Source organism: Bombina bombina, chromosome 2 (genome assembly GCF_027579735.1).
Source record: "Bombina bombina isolate aBomBom1 chromosome 2, aBomBom1.pri, whole genome shotgun sequence".
NCBI lineage: Eukaryota > Metazoa > Chordata > Amphibia > Anura > Bombinatoridae > Bombina > Bombina bombina.
This window is the reverse complement of record NC_069500.1, coordinates 506,642,195-506,666,473: the sequence shown is the minus strand read 5'-3', so window position 1 is coordinate 506,666,473 and position 24,279 is coordinate 506,642,195. Positions and strand designations below refer to the sequence as shown.

The 24,279-nt window shown below is 36.6% G+C and overlaps 10 non-coding genes across 10 annotated transcripts; all 10 read right to left on the bottom strand.

Moving 5' to 3' along the window:
• Positions 1-612: 612 nt before the first annotated feature.
• On the bottom strand, positions 613-685 carry TRNAT-CGU (transfer RNA threonine (anticodon CGU)). Its single transcript has one exon. It is a non-coding gene; the product is annotated as a tRNA-Thr (tRNA).
• A 3,519-nt stretch (positions 686-4,204) lies between these two features.
• Positions 4,205-4,277, bottom strand: TRNAT-UGU (transfer RNA threonine (anticodon UGU)). The gene has a single exon. It is a non-coding gene; the product is annotated as a tRNA-Thr (tRNA).
• Positions 4,278-5,592: 1,315 nt separating this feature from the next.
• On the bottom strand, positions 5,593-5,665 carry TRNAT-UGU (transfer RNA threonine (anticodon UGU)). The gene has a single exon. It is a non-coding gene; the product is annotated as a tRNA-Thr (tRNA).
• Positions 5,666-7,388: 1,723 nt separating this feature from the next.
• TRNAT-CGU (transfer RNA threonine (anticodon CGU)) lies at positions 7,389-7,461 on the bottom strand. Its single transcript has one exon. It is a non-coding gene; the product is annotated as a tRNA-Thr (tRNA).
• Positions 7,462-12,776: 5,315 nt separating this feature from the next.
• Positions 12,777-12,849, bottom strand: TRNAT-UGU (transfer RNA threonine (anticodon UGU)). Its single transcript has one exon. It is a non-coding gene; the product is annotated as a tRNA-Thr (tRNA).
• Positions 12,850-14,164: 1,315 nt separating this feature from the next.
• On the bottom strand, positions 14,165-14,237 carry TRNAT-UGU (transfer RNA threonine (anticodon UGU)). Its single transcript has one exon. It is a non-coding gene; the product is annotated as a tRNA-Thr (tRNA).
• A 1,704-nt stretch (positions 14,238-15,941) lies between these two features.
• TRNAT-UGU (transfer RNA threonine (anticodon UGU)) lies at positions 15,942-16,014 on the bottom strand. The gene has a single exon. It is a non-coding gene; the product is annotated as a tRNA-Thr (tRNA).
• A 1,704-nt stretch (positions 16,015-17,718) lies between these two features.
• On the bottom strand, positions 17,719-17,791 carry TRNAT-UGU (transfer RNA threonine (anticodon UGU)). Its single transcript has one exon. It is a non-coding gene; the product is annotated as a tRNA-Thr (tRNA).
• Positions 17,792-18,597: 806 nt separating this feature from the next.
• TRNAT-UGU (transfer RNA threonine (anticodon UGU)) lies at positions 18,598-18,670 on the bottom strand. The gene has a single exon. It is a non-coding gene; the product is annotated as a tRNA-Thr (tRNA).
• Positions 18,671-21,253: 2,583 nt separating this feature from the next.
• Positions 21,254-21,326, bottom strand: TRNAT-UGU (transfer RNA threonine (anticodon UGU)). Its single transcript has one exon. It is a non-coding gene; the product is annotated as a tRNA-Thr (tRNA).
• Positions 21,327-24,279: the final 2,953 nt, after the last annotated feature.

Genomic DNA, 24,279 nt, shown 5'->3' with positions numbered 1-24,279 from the left:
GTTGGATGAGTGACATATCAAATTCAAAGTTTTAATCCAAAGATCCTCCTAAATAAACAACTGATCACTGATTAGTCACTTATATATAAACATTAAAATATGTGGTAAAAGCCTTTTCAGCACATACAGACTTAGAAACTGGATTTTTTCTTTACCTCTGTAAAGATTTTATTTTCAGAGTTATGCTATGCATGTTGTATAGTTATTAGATTTTCTTTGGACATATGCAATTTATATTTAAAATCATGTCTAGAAATACACGAAATTCTGATCAATTTGCTCCTGCTAGTAACTTAGTAAAGGATTATGATGGTAGCCAAGAACAAGAAGGCCCATGCTTTCTTGCTTTTAAAAGTATATTGTCCCAGCGAGCGTTCAATGCGTGAAACCTGTTCTCTGTAAAGCTTTTGTGTCGTCGAAATATTTCCCAATTTATAGCATGCAGTTTGTGTGATTATTGTTATTACTCTATACATATGCAATATCTATTTAAAATCGTGTGTACGAATCCACCAAATTGGGAAATCTTAGCTAACGTTAGTAGCGCTATTTAGGATTATGATAATCGGTAAGAAGTGTAAAGACAACGGAGTCTACCTTTTAAAGGTCATCAGGCCCCAGCGAGATTTGAACTCACGACCCCTGGTTTACGAGACCAGTGCTCTAACCCCTGAGCTATGGAGCCATTTCCAGTTGCCCATTTCAACCCTATTGCCTTGTCGGGACATGTGAACCCCATTACTCTGAGGATCATTTGCAAATTCAAGGGGAATATAACTCATTCCAAAGTTGCCAATTACTTCTTTTACATGTAACTCATTCAAAAGATGCTAAATACTTCTTTTAGATAAGGGGTTTCATGCACCTCTAATTGTCTCGGCTGGGGAGATGGGGCAATGTTGGATGAGTGACATATCAAATTCAAAGTTTTAATCCAAAGATCCTCCTAAATAAACAACTGATCAGTGATTAGTCACTTATATATAAACATTAAAATATGTGGTAAAAGCCTTTTCAGCACATACAGACTTAGAAACTGGATTTTTTCTTTACCTCTGTAAAGATTTTATTTTCAGAGTTATGCTATGCATGTTGTATAGTTATTAGATTTTCTTTGGACATATGCAATTTATATTTAAAATCATGTCTAGAAATACACGAAATTCTGATCAATTTGCTCCTGCTAGTAACTTAGTAAAGGATTATGATGGTAGCCAAGAACAAGAAGGCCCATGCTTTCTTGCTTTTAAAAGTATCCTGTCCCAGCGAGCTTTGAATGCGTGAAACCTGTTCTCTGTAAAGCTTTTGTGTCGTCGAAATATTTCCCAATTTATAGCATGCAGTTTGTGTGATTATTGTTATTACTCTATACATATGCAATATCTATTTAAAATCGTGTGTACGAATCCACCAGATTGGGAAATCTTAGCTAACGTTAGTAGCACTATTTAGGATTATGATAATCGATAAGAAGTGTAATGCCAACCGAGTCTACCTTTTAAAGGTCATCAGGACCCAGTGAGATTTGAACTCGCGACCCCTGGTTTACAAGACCAGTGCTCTAACCCCTGAGCTATGGAGCCATTTCTGGTTGCCCATTTCACCCCTATTGCCTTGTCAGGACATGTGAACCCCATTACTCTGAGGATCATTTGCAAATTCAAGGGGAATATGACTGATTCAAAAGTTGCCAATTACTTCTTTTACATGTAACTCATTCAAAAGATGCTAAATACTTCTTTTAGATAAGGGGTTTCATGCACCTCTAATTGTCTCGGCTGGGGAGATGGGGCAATGTTGGATGAGTGACATATCAAATTCAAAGTTTTAATCCAAAGATCCTCCTAAATAAACAACTGATCAGTGATTAGTCACTTATATATAAACATTAAAATATGTGGTAAAAGCCTTTTCAGCACATACAGACTTAGAAACTGGATTTTTTCTTTACCTCTGTAAAGATTTTATTTTCAGAGTTATGCTATGCATGTTGTATAGTTATTAGATTTTCTTTGGACATATGCAATTTATATTTAAAATCATGTCTAGAAATACACGAAATTCTGATCAATTTGCTCCTGCTAGTAACTTAGTAAAGGATTATGATGGTAGCCAAGAACAAGAAGGCCCATGCTTTCTTGCTTTTAAAAGTATCCTGTCCCAGCGAGCTTTGAATGCGTGAAACCTGTTCTCTTTAAAGCTTTTGTGTCGTCGAAATATTTCCCAATTTATAGCATGCAGTTTGTGTGATTATTGTTATTACTCTATACATATGCAATATCTATTTAAAATCGTGTGTACGAATCCACCAAATTGGGAAATCTTAGCTAACATTAGTAGCACTATTTAGGATTATGATAATCGATAAGAAGTGTAAAGCCAACGGAGTCTACCTTTTAAAGGTCATCAGGATCCAGTGAGATTTGAACTCGCGACCCCTGGTTTACAAGACCAGTGCTCTAACCCCTGAGCTATGGAGCCATTTCCGGTTGCCCATTTCACGCCTATTGCCTTGTCGGGACATGTGAACCCCATTACTCTGAGGATCATTTGCAAATTCAAGGGGAATATAACTCATTCCAAAGTTGCCAATTACTTCTTTTACATGTAACTCATTCAAAAGATGCTAAATACTTCTTTTAGATAAGGGGTTTCATGCACCTCTAATTGTCTCGGCTGGGGAGATGGGGCAATGTTGGATGAGTGACATATCAAATTCAAAGTTTTAATCCAAAGATCCTCCTAAATAAACAACTGATCAGTGATTAGTCACTTATATATAAACATTAAAATATGTGGTAAAAGCCTTTTCAGCACATACAGACTTAGAAACTGGATTTTTTCTTTACCTCTGTAAAGATTTTATTTTCAGAGTCATGCTATGCATGTTGTATAGTTATTAGATTTTCTTTGGACATATGCAATTTATATTTAAAATCATGTCTAGAAATACACGAAATTCTGATCAATTTGCTCCTGCTAGTAACTTAGTAAAGGATTATGATGGTAGCCAAGAACAAGAAGGCCCATGCTTTCTTGCTTTTAAAAGTATCCTGTCCCAGCGAGCTTTGAATGCGTGAAACCTGTTCTCTGTAAACCTTTTGTGTCGTCGAAATATTTCCCAATATATAGCATGCAGTTTGTGTGATTATTGTTATTACTCTATACATATGCAATATCTATTTAAAATCGTGTGTACGAATCCACCAAATTGGGAAATCTTAGCTAACGTTAGTAGCGCCATTTAGGATTATGATAATCGATAAGAAGTGTAATGCCAACGGAGTCTACCTTTTAAAGGTCATCAGGCCCCAGCGAGATTTGATCTCGCAACCCCTGGTTTACAAAACCAGTGCTCTAACCCCTGAGCTATGGAGCCATTTCCGTTTGCCCATTTCACCCCTATTGCCTTGTCGGGACATGTGAATCCCATTACTCTGAGGATCATTTGCAAATTCAAGGGGAATATAACTCATTCCAAAGTTGCCAATTACTTATTTTACATGTAACTCATTCAAAAGATGCTAAATACTTCTTTTAGATAAGGGGTTTCATGCACCTCTAATTGTGTCGGCTGGGGAGATGGGGCAATGTTGGATGAGTGACATATCAAATTCAAAGTTTTAATCCAAAGATCCTCCTAAATAAACAACTGATCAGTGATTAGTCACTTATATATAAACATTAAAATATGTGGTAAAAGCCTTTTCAGCACATACAGACTTAGAAACTGGATTTTTTCTTTACCTCTGTAAAGATTTTATTTTCAGAGTCATGCTATGCATGTTGTATAGTTATTAGATTTTCTTTGGACATATGCAATTTATATTTAAAATCATGTCTAGAAATACACGAAATTCTGATCAATTTGCTCCTGCTAGTAACTTAGTAAAGGATTATGATGGTAGCCAAGAACAAGAAGGCCCATGCTTTCTTGCTTTTAAAAGTATCCTGTCCCAGCGAGCTTTGAATGCGTGAAACCTGTTCTCTGTAAAGCTTTTGTGTCGTCGAAATATTTCCCAATTTATAGCATGCAGTTTGTGTGATTATTGTTATTACTCTATACATATGCAATATCTATTTAAAATCGGTTGTACGAATCCAACAAATTGGGAAATCTTAGCTAACGTTAGTAGCACTATTTAGGATTATGATAATCGATAAGAAGGGTAATGCCAACAGAGTCTACCTTTCAAAGGTCATCAGGCCCCAGCGAGATTTGAACTCGCGCCCCCTGGTTTACAAGACCAGTGCTCTAACCCCTGAGCTATGGAGCCATTTCCGGTTGCCCATTTCACCCCTATTGCCTTGTTGGGACATGCGAACCCCATTACTCTGAGGATCATTTGCAAATTCAAGGGGAATATGACTCATTCAAAAGTTGCCAATTACTTCTTTTACATGTAACTCATTCAAAAGATGCTAAATACTTCTTTCAGATAAGGGGTTTCATGCACCTCTAATTGTCTCGGCTGGGGAGATGGGGCAATGTTGGATGAGTGACATATCAAATTCAAAGTTTTAATCCAAAGATCCTCCTAAATAAACAACTGATCAGTTGTTATTACTCTATACATATGCAATATCTATTTAAAATCGGTTGTACGAATCCAACAAATTGGGAAATCTTAGCTAACGTTAGTAGCACTATTTAGGATTATGATAATCAATAAGAAGGGTAATGCCAACAGAGTCTACCTTTTAAAGGTCATCACGCCCCAGTGAGATTTGAACTCGCGACCCCTGGTTTACAAGACCAGTGCTCTAACCCCTGAGCTATGGAGCCATTTCCGGTTGCCCATTTCACCCCTATTGCCTTGTCGGGACATGTGAACCCCATTACTCTGAGGATCATTTGCAAATTCAAGGGGAATATGACTCATTCAAAAGTTGCCAATTACTTCTTTTACATGTAACTCATTCAAAAGATGCTAAATACTTCTTTTAGATAAGGGGTTTCATGCACCTCTAATTGTGTCGGCTGGGGAGATGGGGCAATGTTGGATGAGTGACATATCAAATTCAAAGTTTTAATCCAAAGATCCTCCTAAATAAACAACTGATCAGTGATTAGTCACTTATATATAAACATTAAAATATGTGGTAAAAGCCTTTTCAGCACATACAGACTTAGAAACTTGATTTTTTCTTTACCTCTGTAAAGATTTTATTTTCAGAGTTATGCTATGCATGTTGTATAGTTATTAGATTTTCTTTGGACATATGCAATTTATATTTAAAATCATGTCTAGAAATACACGAAATTCTGATCAATTTGCTCCTGCTAGTAACTTAGTAAAGGATTATGAGGGTAGCCAAGAACAAGAAGGCCCATGCTTTCTTGCTTTTAAAAGTATCCTGTCCCAGCGAGCTTTGAATGCGTGAAACCTGTTCTCTGTAAAGCTTTTGTGTCGTCAAAATTTTTCCCAATTTATAGCATGCAGTTTGTGTGATTATTGTTATTACTATTTAAAATCGTGTGTACAAATCCACCAAATTGGGAAATCTTAGCTAACGTTAGTAGCGCTATTTAGGATTATGATAATCGATAAGAAGTGTAATGCCAACGAAGTCTACCTTTAAAAGGTCATCAGGCCCCAGCGAGATTTGAACTCGCGACCCCTGGTTTACAAGACCAGTGCTCTAACCCCTGAGCTATGGAGCCATTTCCGGTTGCCCATTTCACCCCTATTGCCTTGTCGGGACATGTGAACCCCATTACTCTGAGGATCATTTGCAAATTCAAGGGGAATATAACTCATTCCAAAGTTGCCAATTACTTCTTTTACATGTAACTCATTCAAAAGATGCTAAATACTTCTTTTAGATAAGGGGTTTCATGCACCTCTAATTGTGTCGGCTGGGGAGATGGGGCAATGTTGGATGAGTGACATATCAAATTCAAAGTTTTAATCCAAAGATCCTCCTAAATAAACAACTGATCAGTGATTAGTCACTTATATATAAACATTAAAATATGTGGTAAAAGCCTTTTCAGCACATACAGACTTAGAAACTTGATTTTTTCTTTACCTCTGTAAAGATTTTATTTTCAGAGTTATGCTATGCATGTTGTATAGTTATTAGATTTTCTTTGGACATATGCAATTTATATTTAAAATCATGTCTAGAAATACACGAAATTCTGATCAATTTGCTCCTGCTAGTAACTTAGTAAAGGATTATGATGGTAGCCAAGAACAAGAAGGCCCATGCTTTCTTGCTTTTAAAAGTATCCTGTCCCAGCGAGCTTTGAATGCGTGAAACCTGTTCTCTGTAAAGCTTTTGTGTCGTCGAAATATTTCCCAATTTATAAAATGAAGTTTGTGTGATTATTGTTATTACTCTATACATATGCAATATCTATTTAAAATAGTGTGTATGAATCCACCAAATTGGGAAATCTTGGCTAACGTTAGTAACGCTATTTAGGATTATGATAATCGATAAGAAGTGTAATGCCAATGGAGTCTACCTTTTAAAGGTCATCAGGCCCCAGCGAGATTTGAACTCACGACCCCTGGTTTACAAGACCAGTGTTCTAACCCCTGAGCTATGGAGCCATTTCCGGTTGCCCATTTCACACCTATTGCCTTGTCGGGACATGTAAACCCCATTACTCTGAGGATCATTTGCAAATTCAAGGGGAATATGACTCATTCAAAAGTTGCCAATTACTTCTTTTACATGTAACTCATTCAAAAGATGCTAAATACTTCTTTCAGATAAGGGGTTTCATGCACCTCTAATTGTCCCGGCTGGGGAGATGGGGCAATGTTGGATGAGTGACATATCAAATTCAAAGTTTTAATCCAAAGATCCTCCTAAATAAACAACTGATCAGTGATTAGTCACTTATATATAAACATTAAAATATGTGGTAAAAGCCTTTTCAGCACATACAGACTTAGAAACTGGATTTTTTCTTTACCTCTGTAAAGATTTTATTTTCAGAGTTATGCTATGCATGTTGTATAGTTATTAGATTTTCTTTGGACATATGCAATTTATATTTAAAATCATGTCTAGAAATACACGAAATTCTGATCAATTTGCTCCTGCTAGTAACTTAGTAAAGGATTATGATGGTAGCCAAGAACAAGAAGGCCCATGCTTTCTTGCTTTTAAAAGTATATTGTCCCAGCGAGCGTTCAATGCGTGAAACCTGTTCTCTGTAAAGCTTTTGTGTCGTCGAAATATTTCCCAATTTATAGCATGCAGTTTGTGTGATTATTGTTATTACTCTATACATATGCAATATCTATTTAAAATCGTGTGTACGAATCCACCAAATTGGGAAATCTTAGCTAACGTTAGTAGCGCTATTTAGGATTATGATAATCGGTAAGAAGTGTAAAGACAACGGAGTCTACCTTTTAAAGGTCATCAGGCCCCAGCGAGATTTGAACTCACGACCCCTGGTTTACGAGACCAGTGCTCTAACCCCTGAGCTATGGAGCCATTTCCAGTTGCCCATTTCAACCCTATTGCCTTGTCGGGACATGTGAACCCCATTACTCTGAGGATCATTTGCAAATTCAAGGGGAATATAACTCATTCCAAAGTTGCCAATTACTTCTTTTACATGTAACTCATTCAAAAGATGCTAAATACTTCTTTTAGATAAGGGGTTTCATGCACCTCTAATTGTCTCGGCTGGGGAGATGGGGCAATGTTGGATGAGTGACATATCAAATTCAAAGTTTTAATCCAAAGATCCTCCTAAATAAACAACTGATCAGTGATTAGTCACTTATATATAAACATTAAAATATGTGGTAAAAGCCTTTTCAGCACATACAGACTTAGAAACTGGATTTTTTCTTTACCTCTGTAAAGATTTTATTTTCAGAGTTATGCTATGCATGTTGTATAGTTATTAGATTTTCTTTGGACATATGCAATTTATATTTAAAATCATGTCTAGAAATACACGAAATTCTGATCAATTTGCTCCTGCTAGTAACTTAGTAAAGGATTATGATGGTAGCCAAGAACAAGAAGGCCCATGCTTTCTTGCTTTTAAAAGTATCCTGTCCCAGCGAGCTTTGAATGCGTGAAACCTGTTCTCTGTAAAGCTTTTGTGTCGTCGAAATATTTCCCAATTTATAGCATGCAGTTTGTGTGATTATTGTTATTACTCTATACATATGCAATATCTATTTAAAATCGTGTGTACGAATCCACCAGATTGGGAAATCTTAGCTAACGTTAGTAGCACTATTTAGGATTATGATAATCGATAAGAAGTGTAATGCCAACCGAGTCTACCTTTTAAAGGTCATCAGGACCCAGTGAGATTTGAACTCGCGACCCCTGGTTTACAAGACCAGTGCTCTAACCCCTGAGCTATGGAGCCATTTCTGGTTGCCCATTTCACCCCTATTGCCTTGTCAGGACATGTGAACCCCATTACTCTGAGGATCATTTGCAAATTCAAGGGGAATATGACTGATTCAAAAGTTGCCAATTACTTCTTTTACATGTAACTCATTCAAAAGATGCTAAATACTTCTTTTAGATAAGGGGTTTCATGCACCTCTAATTGTCTCGGCTGGGGAGATGGGGCAATGTTGGATGAGTGACATATCAAATTCAAAGTTTTAATCCAAAGATCCTCCTAAATAAACAACTGATCAGTGATTAGTCACTTATATATAAACATTAAAATATGTGGTAAAAGCCTTTTCAGCACATACAGACTTAGAAACTGGATTTTTTCTTTACCTCTGTAAAGATTTTATTTTCAGAGTTATGCTATGCATGTTGTATAGTTATTAGATTTTCTTTGGACATATGCAATTTATATTTAAAATCATGTCTAGAAATACACGAAATTCTGATCAATTTGCTCCTGCTAGTAACTTAGTAAAGGATTATGATGGTAGCCAAGAACAAGAAGGCCCATGCTTTCTTGCTTTTAAAAGTATCCTGTCCCAGCGAGCTTTGAATGCGTGAAACCTGTTCTCTTTAAAGCTTTTGTGTCGTCGAAATATTTCCCAATTTATAGCATGCAGTTTGTGTGATTATTGTTATTACTCTATACATATGCAATATCTATTTAAAATCGTGTGTACGAATCCACCAAATTGGGAAATCTTAGCTAACATTAGTAGCACTATTTAGGATTATGATAATCGATAAGAAGTGTAAAGCCAACGGAGTCTACCTTTTAAAGGTCATCAGGATCCAGTGAGATTTGAACTCGCGACCCCTGGTTTACAAGACCAGTGCTCTAACCCCTGAGCTATGGAGCCATTTCCGGTTGCCCATTTCACGCCTATTGCCTTGTCGGGACATGTGAACCCCATTACTCTGAGGATCATTTGCAAATTCAAGGGGAATATAACTCATTCCAAAGTTGCCAATTACTTCTTTTACATGTAACTCATTCAAAAGATGCTAAATACTTCTTTTAGATAAGGGGTTTCATGCACCTCTAATTGTCTCGGCTGGGGAGATGGGGCAATGTTGGATGAGTGACATATCAAATTCAAAGTTTTAATCCAAAGATCCTCCTAAATAAACAACTGATCAGTGATTAGTCACTTATATATAAACATTAAAATATGTGGTAAAAGCCTTTTCAGCACATACAGACTTAGAAACTGGATTTTTTCTTTACCTCTGTAAAGATTTTATTTTCAGAGTCATGCTATGCATGTTGTATAGTTATTAGATTTTCTTTGGACATATGCAATTTATATTTAAAATCATGTCTAGAAATACACGAAATTCTGATCAATTTGCTCCTGCTAGTAACTTAGTAAAGGATTATGATGGTAGCCAAGAACAAGAAGGCCCATGCTTTCTTGCTTTTAAAAGTATCCTGTCCCAGCGAGCTTTGAATGCGTGAAACCTGTTCTCTGTAAACCTTTTGTGTCGTCGAAATATTTCCCAATATATAGCATGCAGTTTGTGTGATTATTGTTATTACTCTATACATATGCAATATCTATTTAAAATCGTGTGTACGAATCCACCAAATTGGGAAATCTTAGCTAACGTTAGTAGCGCCATTTAGGATTATGATAATCGATAAGAAGTGTAATGCCAACGGAGTCTACCTTTTAAAGGTCATCAGGCCCCAGCGAGATTTGATCTCGCAACCCCTGGTTTACAAAACCAGTGCTCTAACCCCTGAGCTATGGAGCCATTTCTGGTTGCCCATTTCACCCCTATTGCCTTGTCAGGACATGTGAACCCCATTACTCTGAGGATCATTTGCAAATTCAAGGGGAATATGACTGATTCAAAAGTTGCCAATTACTTCTTTTACATGTAACTCATTCAAAAGATGCTAAATACTTCTTTTAGATAAGGGGTTTCATGCACCTCTAATTGTCTCGGCTGGGGAGATGGGGCAATGTTGGATGAGTGACATATCAAATTCAAAGTTTTAATCCAAAGATCCTCCTAAATAAACAACTGATCAGTGATTAGTCACTTATATATAAACATTAAAATATGTGGTAAAAGCCTTTTCAGCACATACAGACTTAGAAACTGGATTTTTTCTTTACCTCTGTAAAGATTTTATTTTCAGAGTTATGCTATGCATGTTGTATAGTTATTAGATTTTCTTTGGACATATGCAATTTATATTTAAAATCATGTCTAGAAATACACGAAATTCTGATCAATTTGCTCCTGCTAGTAACTTAGTAAAGGATTATGATGGTAGCCAAGAACAAGAAGGCCCATGCTTTCTTGCTTTTAAAAGTATCCTGTCCCAGCGAGCTTTGAATGCGTGAAACCTGTTCTCTTTAAAGCTTTTGTGTCGTCGAAATATTTCCCAATTTATAGCATGCAGTTTGTGTGATTATTGTTATTACTCTATACATATGCAATATCTATTTAAAATCGTGTGTACGAATCCACCAAATTGGGAAATCTTAGCTAACATTAGTAGCACTATTTAGGATTATGATAATCGATAAGAAGTGTAAAGCCAACGGAGTCTACCTTTTAAAGGTCATCAGGATCCAGTGAGATTTGAACTCGCGACCCCTGGTTTACAAGACCAGTGCTCTAACCCCTGAGCTATGGAGCCATTTCCGGTTGCCCATTTCACGCCTATTGCCTTGTCGGGACATGTGAACCCCATTACTCTGAGGATCATTTGCAAATTCAAGGGGAATATAACTCATTCCAAAGTTGCCAATTACTTCTTTTACATGTAACTCATTCAAAAGATGCTAAATACTTCTTTTAGATAAGGGGTTTCATGCACCTCTAATTGTCTCGGCTGGGGAGATGGGGCAATGTTGGATGAGTGACATATCAAATTCAAAGTTTTAATCCAAAGATCCTCCTAAATAAACAACTGATCAGTGATTAGTCACTTATATATAAACATTAAAATATGTGGTAAAAGCCTTTTCAGCACATACAGACTTAGAAACTGGATTTTTTCTTTACCTCTGTAAAGATTTTATTTTCAGAGTCATGCTATGCATGTTGTATAGTTATTAGATTTTCTTTGGACATATGCAATTTATATTTAAAATCATGTCTAGAAATACACGAAATTCTGATCAATTTGCTCCTGCTAGTAACTTAGTAAAGGATTATGATGGTAGCCAAGAACAAGAAGGCCCATGCTTTCTTGCTTTTAAAAGTATCCTGTCCCAGCGAGCTTTGAATGCGTGAAACCTGTTCTCTGTAAACCTTTTGTGTCGTCGAAATATTTCCCAATATATAGCATGCAGTTTGTGTGATTATTGTTATTACTCTATACATATGCAATATCTATTTAAAATCGTGTGTACGAATCCACCAAATTGGGAAATCTTAGCTAACGTTAGTAGCGCCATTTAGGATTATGATAATCGATAAGAAGTGTAATGCCAACGGAGTCTACCTTTTAAAGGTCATCAGGCCCCAGCGAGATTTGATCTCGCAACCCCTGGTTTACAAAACCAGTGCTCTAACCCCTGAGCTATGGAGCCATTTCCGTTTGCCCATTTCACCCCTATTGCCTTGTCGGGACATGTGAATCCCATTACTCTGAGGATCATTTGCAAATTCAAGGGGAATATAACTCATTCCAAAGTTGCCAATTACTTATTTTACATGTAACTCATTCAAAAGATGCTAAATACTTCTTTTAGATAAGGGGTTTCATGCACCTCTAATTGTGTCGGCTGGGGAGATGGGGCAATGTTGGATGAGTGACATATCAAATTCAAAGTTTTAATCCAAAGATCCTCCTAAATAAACAACTGATCAGTGATTAGTCACTTATATATAAACATTAAAATATGTGGTAAAAGCCTTTTCAGCACATACAGACTTAGAAACTGGATTTTTTCTTTACCTCTGTAAAGATTTTATTTTCAGAGTCATGCTATGCATGTTGTATAGTTATTAGATTTTCTTTGGACATATGCAATTTATATTTAAAATCATGTCTAGAAATACACGAAATTCTGATCAATTTGCTCCTGCTAGTAACTTAGTAAAGGATTATGATGGTAGCCAAGAACAAGAAGGCCCATGCTTTCTTGCTTTTAAAAGTATCCTGTCCCAGCGAGCTTTGAATGCGTGAAACCTGTTCTCTGTAAAGCTTTTGTGTCGTCGAAATATTTCCCAATTTATAGCATGCAGTTTGTGTGATTATTGTTATTACTCTATACATATGCAATATCTATTTAAAATCGGTTGTACGAATCCAACAAATTGGGAAATCTTAGCTAACGTTAGTAGCACTATTTAGGATTATGATAATCGATAAGAAGGGTAATGCCAACAGAGTCTACCTTTCAAAGGTCATCAGGCCCCAGCGAGATTTGAACTCGCGCCCCCTGGTTTACAAGACCAGTGCTCTAACCCCTGAGCTATGGAGCCATTTCCGGTTGCCCATTTCACCCCTATTGCCTTGTTGGGACATGCGAACCCCATTACTCTGAGGATCATTTGCAAATTCAAGGGGAATATGACTCATTCAAAAGTTGCCAATTACTTCTTTTACATGTAACTCATTCAAAAGATGCTAAATACTTCTTTCAGATAAGGGGTTTCATGCACCTCTAATTGTCTCGGCTGGGGAGATGGGGCAATGTTGGATGAGTGACATATCAAATTCAAAGTTTTAATCCAAAGATCCTCCTAAATAAACAACTGATCAGTTGTTATTACTCTATACATATGCAATATCTATTTAAAATCGGTTGTACGAATCCAACAAATTGGGAAATCTTAGCTAACGTTAGTAGCACTATTTAGGATTATGATAATCAATAAGAAGGGTAATGCCAACAGAGTCTACCTTTTAAAGGTCATCACGCCCCAGTGAGATTTGAACTCGCGACCCCTGGTTTACAAGACCAGTGCTCTAACCCCTGAGCTATGGAGCCATTTCCGGTTGCCCATTTCACCCCTATTGCCTTGTCGGGACATGTGAACCCCATTACTCTGAGGATCATTTGCAAATTCAAGGGGAATATGACTCATTCAAAAGTTGCCAATTACTTCTTTTACATGTAACTCATTCAAAAGATGCTAAATACTTCTTTTAGATAAGGGGTTTCATGCACCTCTAATTGTGTCGGCTGGGGAGATGGGGCAATGTTGGATGAGTGACATATCAAATTCAAAGTTTTAATCCAAAGATCCTCCTAAATAAACAACTGATCAGTGATTAGTCACTTATATATAAACATTAAAATATGTGGTAAAAGCCTTTTCAGCACATACAGACTTAGAAACTTGATTTTTTCTTTACCTCTGTAAAGATTTTATTTTCAGAGTTATGCTATGCATGTTGTATAGTTATTAGATTTTCTTTGGACATATGCAATTTATATTTAAAATCATGTCTAGAAATACACGAAATTCTGATCAATTTGCTCCTGCTAGTAACTTAGTAAAGGATTATGAGGGTAGCCAAGAACAAGAAGGCCCATGCTTTCTTGCTTTTAAAAGTATCCTGTCCCAGCGAGCTTTGAATGCGTGAAACCTGTTCTCTGTAAAGCTTTTGTGTCGTCAAAATTTTTCCCAATTTATAGCATGCAGTTTGTGTGATTATTGTTATTACTATTTAAAATCGTGTGTACAAATCCACCAAATTGGGAAATCTTAGCTAACGTTAGTAGCGCTATTTAGGATTATGATAATCGATAAGAAGTGTAATGCCAACGAAGTCTACCTTTAAAAGGTCATCAGGCCCCAGCGAGATTTGAACTCGCGACCCCTGGTTTACAAGACCAGTGCTCTAACCCCTGAGCTATGGAGCCATTTCCGGTTGCCCATTTCACCCCTATTGCCTTGTCGGGACATGTGAACCCCATTACTCTGAGGATCATTTGCAAATTCAAGGGGAATATAACTCATTCCAAAGTTGCCAATTACTTCTTTTACATGTAACTCATTCAAAAGATGCTAAATACTTCTTTTAGATAAGGGGTTTCATGCACCTCTAATTGTGTCGGCTGGGGAGATGGGGCAATGTTGGATGAGTGACATATCAAATTCAAAGTTTTAATCCAAAGATCCTCCTAAATAAACAACTGATCAGTGATTAGTCACTTATATATAAACATTAAAATATGTGGTAAAAGCCTTTTCAGCACATACAGACTTAGAAACTTGATTTTTTCTTTACCTCTGTAAAGATTTTATTTTCAGAGTTATGCTATGCATGTTGTATAGTTATTAGATTTTCTTTGGACATATGCAATTTATATTTAAAATCATGTCTAGAAATACACGAAATTCTGATCAATTTGCTCCTGCTAGTAACTTAGTAAAGGATTATGATGGTAGCCAAGAACAAGAAGGCCCATGCTTTCTTGCTTTTAAAAGTATCCTGTCCCAGCGAGCTTTGAATGCGTGAAACCTGTTCTCTGTAAAGCTTTTGTGTCGTCGAAATATTTCCCAATTTATAAAATGAAGTTTGTGTGATTATTGTTATTACTCTATACATATGCAATATCTATTTAAAATAGTGTGTATGAATCCACCAAATTGGGAAATCTTGGCTAACGTTAGTAACGCTATTTAGGATTATGATAATCGATAAGAAGTGTAATGCCAATGGAGTCTACCTTTTAAAGGTCATCAGGCCCCAGCGAGATTTGAACTCGCGACCCCTGGTTTACAAGACCAGTGTTCTAACCCCTGAGCTATGGAGCCATTTCCGGTTGCCCATTTCACACCTATTGCCTTGTCGGGACATGTAAACCCCATTACTCTGAGGATCATTTGCAAATTCAAGGGGAATATGACTCATTCAAAAGTTGCCAATTACTTCTTTTACATGTAACTCATTCAAAAGATGCTAAATACTTCTTTCAGATAAGGGGTTTCATGCACCTCTAATTGTCCCGGCTGGGGAGATGGGGCAATGTTGGATGAGTGACATATCAAATTCAAAGTTTTAATCCAAAGATCCTCCTAAATAAACAACTGATCAGTGATTAGTCACTTATATATAAACATTAAAATATGTGGTAAAAGCCTTTTCAGCACATACAGACTTAGAAACTGGATTTTTTCTTTACCTCTGTAAAGATTTTATTTTCAGAGTTATGCTATGCATGTTGTATAGTTATTAGATTTTCTTTGGACATATGCAATTTATATTTAAAATCATGTCTAGAAATACACGAAATTCTGATCAATTTGCTCCTGCTAGTAACTTAGTAAAGGATTATGATGGTAGCCAAGAACAAGAAGGCCCATGCTTTCTTGCTTTTAAAAATATCCTGTCCCAGCGAGCTTTGAATGCGTGAAACCTGTTCTCTGTAAAGCTTTTGTGTCGTCGAAATATTTCCCAATTTATAGCATGCAGTTTGTGTGATTATTGTTATTACTATTTAAAATCGTGTGTACAAATCCACCAAATTGGGAAATCTTAGCTAACGTTAGTAGCGCTATTTAGGATTATGATAATCGGTAAGAAGTGTAATGCCAACGGAGTCTACCTTTTAAAGGTCATCAGGCCCCAGCGAGATTTGAACTCGCGACCCCTGGTTTACAAGACCAGTGCTCTAACCCCTGAGCTATGGAGCCATTTCCGGTTGCCCATTTCACCCCTATTGCCTTGTCGGGACATGTGAACCCCATTACTCTGAGGATCATTTGCAAATTCAAGGGGAATATAACTCATTCCAAAGTTGCCAATTACTTATTTTACATGTAACTCATTCAAAAGATGCTAAATACTTCTTTTAGATAAGGGGTTTCATGCACCTCTAATTGTCTCGGCTGGGGAGATGGGGCAATGTTGGATGAGTGACATATCAAATTCAAAGTTTTAATCCAAAGATCCTCCTAAATAAACAACTGATCAGTGATTAGTCACTTATATATAAACATTAAAATATGTGGTAAAAGCCTTTTCAGCACATACAGACTTAGAAACTGGATTTTTTCTTTACCTCTGTAAAGATTTTATTTTCAGAGTTATGCTATGCATGTTGTATAGTTATTAGATTTTCTTTGGACATATGCAATTTATATTTAAAATCATGTCTAGAAATACACGAAATTCTGATCAATTTGCTCCTGCTAGTAACTTAGTAAAGGATTATGATGGTAGCCAAGAACAAGAAGGCCCATGCTTTCTTGCTTTTAAAAGTATCCTGTCCCAGCGAGCTTTGAATGCGTGAAACCTGTTCTCTGTAAAGCTTTTGTGTCGTCGAAATATTTCCCAATTTATAGCATGAAGTTTGTGTGATTATTGTTATTACTCTATACATATGCAATATCTATTTAAAATCGTGTGTATGAATCCACCAAATTGGGAAATCTTGGGTAACGTTAGTAACGCTATTTAGGATTATGATAATCGATAAGAAGTGTAATGCCAATGGAGTCTACCTTTTAAAGGTCATCAGGCCCCAGCGAGATTTGAACTCGCGACCCCTGGTTTACAAGACCAGTGTTCTAACCCATGAGTTATGGAGCCATTTCCGGTTGCCCATTTCACATCTATTGCCTTGTCGGGACATGTGAACCCCATTACTCTGAGGATCATTTGCAAATTCAAGGGGAATATGACTCATTCAAAAGTTGCCAATTACTTCTTTTACATGTAACTCATTCAAAAGATGCTAAATACTTCTTTCAGATAAGGGGTTTCATGCACCTCTAATTGTCTCGGCTGGGGAGATGGGGCAATGTTGGATGAGTGACATATCAAATTCAAAGTTTTAATCCAAAGATCCTCCTAAATAAACAACTGATCAGTGATTAGTCACTTATATATAAACATTAAAATATGTGGTAAAAGCCTTTTCAGCACATACAGACTTAAAAACTTGATTTTTTCTTTACCTCTGTAAAGATTTTATTTTCAGAGTTATGCTATGCATGTTGTATAGTTATTAGATTTTCTTTGGACATATGCAATTTATATTTAAAATCATGTCTAAAAATACACGAAATTCTGATCAATTTGCTCCTGCTAGTAACTTAGTAAAGGATTATGATGGTAGCCAAGAACAAGAAGGCCCATGCTTTCTTGCTTTCAAAAATATCCTGTCCCAGCGAGCTTTGAATGCGTGAAACCTGTTCTCTGTAAAGCTTTTGTGTCGTCGAAATATTTCCCAATTTATAGCATGCAGTTTGTGTGATTATTGTTATTACTATTTAAAATCGTGTGTACAAATCCACCAAATTGGGAAATCTTAGCTAACGTTAGTAGCGCTATTTAGGATTATGATAATCGATAAGAAGTGTAATGCCAACGAAGTCTACCTTTAAAAGGTCATCAGGCCCCAGCGAGATTTGAACTCGCGACCCCTGGTTTACAAGACCAGTGCTCTAACCCCTGAGCTATGGAGCCATTTCCGGTTGCCCATTTCACCCCTATTGCCTTGTCGGGACATGTGAACCCCATTACTCTGAGGATCATTTGCAAATTCAAGGGGAATATAACTCATTCCAAAGTTGCCAATTACTTCTTTTACATGTAACTCATTCAAAAGATGCTAAATACTTCTTTTAGATAAGGGGTTTCATGCACCTCTAATTGTGTCGGCTGGGGAGATGGGGCAATGTTGGATGAGTGACATATCAAATTCAAAGTTTTAATCCAAAGATCCTCCTAAATAAACAACTGATCAGTGATTAGTCACTTATATATAAACATTAAAATATGTGGTAAAAGCCTTTTCAGCACATACAGAGTTAGAAACTTGATTTTTTCTTTACCTCTGTAAAGATTTTATTTTCAGAGTTATGCTATGCATGTTGTATAGTTATTAGATTTTCTTTGGACATATGCAATTTATATTTAAAATCATGTCTAGAAATACACGAAATTCTGATCAATTTGCTCCTGCTAGTAACTTAGTAAAGGATTATGATGGTAGCCAAGAACAAGAAGGCCCATGCTTTCTTGCTTTTAAAAGTATCCTGTCCCAGCGAGCTTTGAATGCGTGAAACCTGTTCTCTGTAAAGCTTTTGTGTCGTCGAAATATTTCCCAATTTATAGCATGCAGTTTGTGTGATTATTGTTATTACTATTTAAAATCGTGTGTACAAATCCACCAAATTGGGAAATCTTAGCTAACGTAAGTAGCGCTATTTAGGATTATGATAATCGGTAAGAAGAGTAATGCCAACGGAGTCTACCTTTTAAAGGTCATCAGGCCCCAGCGAGATTTGAACTCGCGACCCCTGGTTTACAAGACCAGTGCTCTAACCCCTGAGCTATGGAGCCATTTCCGGTTGCCCATTTCACCCCTATTGCCTTGTCGGGACATGTGAACCCCATTACTCTGAGGATCATTTGCAAATTCAAGGGGAATATAACTCATTCCAAAGTTGCCAATTACTTCTTTTACATGTAACTCATTCAAAAGATGCTAAATACTTCTTTTAGATAAGGGGTTTCATGCACCTCTAATTGTGTCGGCTGGGGAGATGGGGCAATGTTGGATGAGTGACATATCAAATTCAAAGTTTTAATCCAAAGATCCTCCTAAATAAACAACTGATCAGTGATTAGTCACTTATATATAAACATTAAAATATGTGGTAAAAGCCTTTTCAGCACATACAGACTTAGAAACTTGATTTTTTCTTTACCTCTGTAAAGATTTTATTTTCAGAGTTATGCTATGCATGTTGTATAGTTATTAGATTTTCTTTGGACATATGCAATTTATATTTAAAATCATGTCTAGAAATACACGAAATTCTGATCAATTTGCTCCTGCTAGTAACTTAGTAAAGGATTATGAGGGTAGCCAAGAACAAGAAGGCCCATGCTTTCTTGCTTTTAAAAGTATCCTGTCCCAGCGAGCTTTGAATGCGTGAAACCTGTTCTCTGTAAAGCTTTTGTGTCGTCAAAATATTTCCCAATTTATAGCATGCAGTTTGTGTGATTATTGTTATTACTATTTAAAATCGTGTGTACAAATCCACCAAATTGGGAAATCTTAGCTAACGTTAGTAGCGCTATTTAGGATTATGATAATCGATAAGAAGTGTAATGCCAACGGAGTCTACCTATTAAAGGTCATCAGGCCCCAGCGAGATTTGAACTCGCGACCCCTGGTTTACAAGACCAGTGCTCTAACTCCTGAGCTATGGAGCCATTTCCGGTTGCCCATTTCCCCCCTATTGCCTTGTCGGGACATGTGAACCCCATTACTCTGAGGATCATTTGCAAATTCAAGGGGAATATAACTCATTCCAAAGTTGCCAATTACTTCTTTTACATGTAACTCATTCAAAAGATGCTAAATACTTCTTTTAGATAAGGGGTTTCATGCACCTCTAATTGTGTCGGCTGGGGAGATGGGGCAATGTTGGATGAGTGACATATCAAATTCAAAGTTTTAATCCAAAGATCCTCCTAAATAAACAACTGATCAGTGATTAGTCACTTATATATAAACATTAAAATATGTGGTAAAAGCCTTTTCAGCACATACAGACTTAGAAACTTGATTTTTTCTTTACCTCTGTAAAGATTTTATTTTCAGAGTTATGCTATGCATGTTGTATAGTTATTAGATTTTCTTTGGACATATGCAATTTATATTTAAAATCATGTCTAGAAATACACGAAATTCTGATCAATTTGCTCCTGCTAGTAACTTAGTAAAGGATTATGATGGTAGCCAAGAACAAGAAGGCCCATGCTTTCTTGCTTTTAAAAGTATCCTGTCCCAGCGAGCTTTGAATGCGTGAAACCTGTTCTCTGTAAAGCTTTTGTGTCGTCGAAATATTTCCCAATTTATAGCATGAAGTTTGTGTGATTATTGTTATTACTCTATACATATGCAATATCTATTTAAAATCGTGTGTATGAATCCACCAAATTGGGAAATCTTGGCTAACGTTAGTAACGCTATTTAGGATTATGATAATCGATAAGAAGTGTAATGCCAATGGAGTCTACCTTTTAAAGGTCATCAGGCCCCAGCGAGATTTGAACTCGCGACCCCTGGTTTACAAGACCAGTGTTCTAACCCATGAGCTATGGAGCCATTTCCGGTTGCCCATTTCACATCTATTGCCTTGTCGGGACATGTAAACCCCATTACTCTGAGGATCATTTGCAAATTCAAGGGGAATATGACTCATTCAAAAGTTGCCAATTACTTCTTTTACATGTAACTCATTCAAAAGATGCTAAATACTTCTTTCAGATAAGGGGTTTCATGCACCTCTAATTGTCCCGGCTGGGGAGATGGGGCAATGTTGGATGAGTGACATATCAAATTCAAAGTTTTAATCCAAAGATCCTCCTAAATAAACAACTGATCAGTGATTAGTCACTTATATATAAACATTAAAATATGTGGTAAAAGCCTTTTCAGCACATACAGACTTAGAAACTGGATTTTTTCTTTACCTCTGTAAAGATTTTATTTTCAGAGTTATGCTATGCATGTTGTATAGTTATTAGATTTTCTTTGGACATATGCAATTTATATTTAAAATCATGTCTAGAAATACACGAAATTCTGATCAATTTGCTCCTGCTAGTAACTTAGTAAAGGATTATGATGGTAGCCAAGAACAAGAAGGCCCATGCTTTCTTGCTTTTAAAAATATCCTGTCCCAGCGAGCTTTGAATGCGTGAAACCTGTTCTCTGTAAAGCTTTTGTGTCGTCGAAATATTTCCCAATTTATAGCATGCAGTTTGTGTGATTATTGTTATTACTATTTAAAATCGTGTGTACAAATCCACCAAATTGGGAAATCTTAGCTAACGTAAGTAGCGCTATTTAGGATTATGATAATCGGTAAGAAGAGTAATGCCAACGGAGTCTACCTTTTAAAGGTCATCAGGCCCCAGCGAGATTTGAACTCGCGACCCCTGGTTTACAAGACCAGTGCTCTAACCCCTGAGCTATGGAGCCATTTCCGGTTGCCCATTTCACCCCTATTGCCTTGTCGGGACATGTGAACCCCATTACTCTGAGGATCATTTGCAAATTCAAGGGGAATATAACTCATTCCAAAGTTGCCAATTACTTCTTTTACATGTAACTCATTCAAAAGATGCTAAATACTTCTTTTAGATAAGGGGTTTCATGCACCTCTAATTGTGTCGGCTGGGGAGATGGGGCAATGTTGGATGAGTGACATATCAAATTCAAAGTTTTAATCCAAAGATCCTCCTAAATAAACAACTGATCAGTGATTAATCACTTATATATAAACATTAAAATATGTGGTAAAAGCCTTTTCAGCACATACAGACTTAGAAACTTGATTTTTTCTTTACCTCTGTAAAGATTTTATTTTCAGAGTTATGCTATGCATGTTGTATAGTTATTAGATTTTCTTTGGACATATGCAATTTATATTTAAAATCATGTCTAGAAATACACGAAATTCTGATCAATTTGCTCCTGCTAGTAACTTAGTAAAGGATTATGAGGGTAGCCAAGAACAAGAAGGCCCATGCTTTCTTGCTTTTAAAAGTATCCTGTCCCAGCGAGCTTTGAATGCGTGAAACCTGTTCTCTGTAAAGCTTTTGTGTCGTCGAAATATTTCCCAATTTATAAAATGAAGTTTGTGTGATTATTGTTATTACTCTATACATATGCAATATCTATTTAAAATCGTGTGTATGAATCCACCAAATTGGGAAATCTTGGCTAACGTTAGTAACGCTATTTAGGATTATGATAATCGATAAGAAGTGTAATGCCAATGGAGTCTACCTTTTAAAGGTCATCAGGCCCCAGCGAGATTTGAACTCGCGACCCCTGGTTTACAAGACCAGTGTTCTAACCCCTGAGCTATGGAGCCATTTCCGGATGCCCATTTCACACCTATTGCCTTGTCGAGACATGTAAACCCCATTACTCTGAGGATCATTTGCAAATTCAAGGGGAATATGACTCATTCAAAAGTTGCCAATTACTTCTTTTACATGTAACTCATTCAAAAGATGCTAAATACTTCTTTTAGATAAGGGGTTTCATGCACCTCTAATTGTCTCGGCTGGGGAGATGGGGCAATGTTGGATGAGTGACATATCAAATTCAAAGTTTTAATCCAAAGATCCTCCTAAATAAACAACTGATCAGTGATTAGTCACTTATATATAAACATTAAAATATGTGGTAAAAGCCTTTTCAGCACATACAGACTTAGAAACTTGATTTTTTCTTTACCTCTGTAAAGATTTTATTTTCAGAGTTATGCTATGCATGTTGTATAGTTATTAGATTTTCTTTGGACATATGCAATTTATATTTAAAATCATGTCTAGAAATACACGAAATTCTGATCAATTTGCTCCTGCTAGTAACTTAGTAAAGGATTATGATGGTAGCCAAGAACAAGAAGGCCCATGCTTTCTTGCTTTTAAAAATATCCTGTCCCAGCGAGCTTTGAATGCGTGAAACCTGTTCTCTGTAAAGCTTTTGTGTCGTCGAAATATTTCCCAATTTATAGCATGCAGTTTGTGTGATTATTGTTATTACTATTTAAAATCGTGTGTACAAATCCACCAAATTGGGAAATTTTAGCTAACGTTAGTAGCGCTATTTAGGATTATGATAATCGATAAGAAGTGTAATGCCAATGGAGTCTACCTTTTAAAGGTCATCAGGCCCCAGCGAGATTTGAACTCGCGACCCCTGGTTTACAAGACCAGTGTTCTAACCCATGAGCTATGGAGCCATTTCCGGTTGCCCATTTCACATCTATTGCCTTGTCGGGACATGTAAACCCCATTACTCTGAGGATCATTTGCAAATTCAAGGGGAATATGACTCATTCAAAAGTTGCCAATTACTTATTTTACATGTAACTCATTCAAAAGATGCTAAATACTTCTTTCAGATAAGGGGTTTCATGCACCTCTAATTGTCCCGGCTGGGGAGATGGGGCAATGTTGGATGAGTGACATATCAAATTCAAAGTTTTAATCCAAAGATCCTCCTAAATAAACAACTGATCAGTGATTAGTCACTTATATATAAACATTAAAATATGTGGTAAAAGCCTTTTCAGCACATACAGACTTAAAAACTTGATTTTTTCTTTACCTCTGTAAAGATTTTATTTTCAGAGTTATGCTATGCATGTTGTATAGTTATTAGATTTTCTTTGGACATATGCAATTTATATTTAAAATCATGTCTAGAAATACACGAAATTCTGATCAATTTGCTCCTGCTAGTAACTTAGTAAAGGATTATGATGGTAGCCAAGAACAAGAAGGCCCATGCTTTCTTGCTTTTAAAAATATCCTGTCCCAGCGAGCTTTGAATGCGTGAAACCTGTTCTCTGTAAAGCTTTTGTGTCGTCGAAATATTTCCCAATTTATAGCATGCAGTTTGTGTGATTATTGTTATTACTCTATACATATGCAATATCTATTTAAAATCGTGTGTACGAATCCACCAAATTGGGAAATCTTAGCTAACGTTAGTAGCACTATTTAGGATTATGATAATCGATAAGAAGGGTAAAGCCAACAGAGTCTACCTTTTAAAGGTCATCAGGCCCCAGCGAGATTTGAACTCGCGACCCCTGGTTTACAAGACCAGTGCTCTAACCCCTGAGTTATGGAGCTATTTCCGGTTGCCCATTTCACCCCATTGCCTTGTTGGGACATGTGAATCCCAATTACTCTGAGGATCATTTGCAAATTCAAGGGGAATATGACTCATTCCAAAGTTGCCAATTACTTCTTTACATGTAACTCATTCAAAAGATGCTCAATACTTCTTTTAGATAAGGGGTTTCATGCACCTCTAATTGTCTCGGCTGGGGAGATGGGGCAATGTTGGATGAGTGACATATCAAATTCAAATTTTTAATCCAAAGATCCTCCTAAATAAACAACTGATC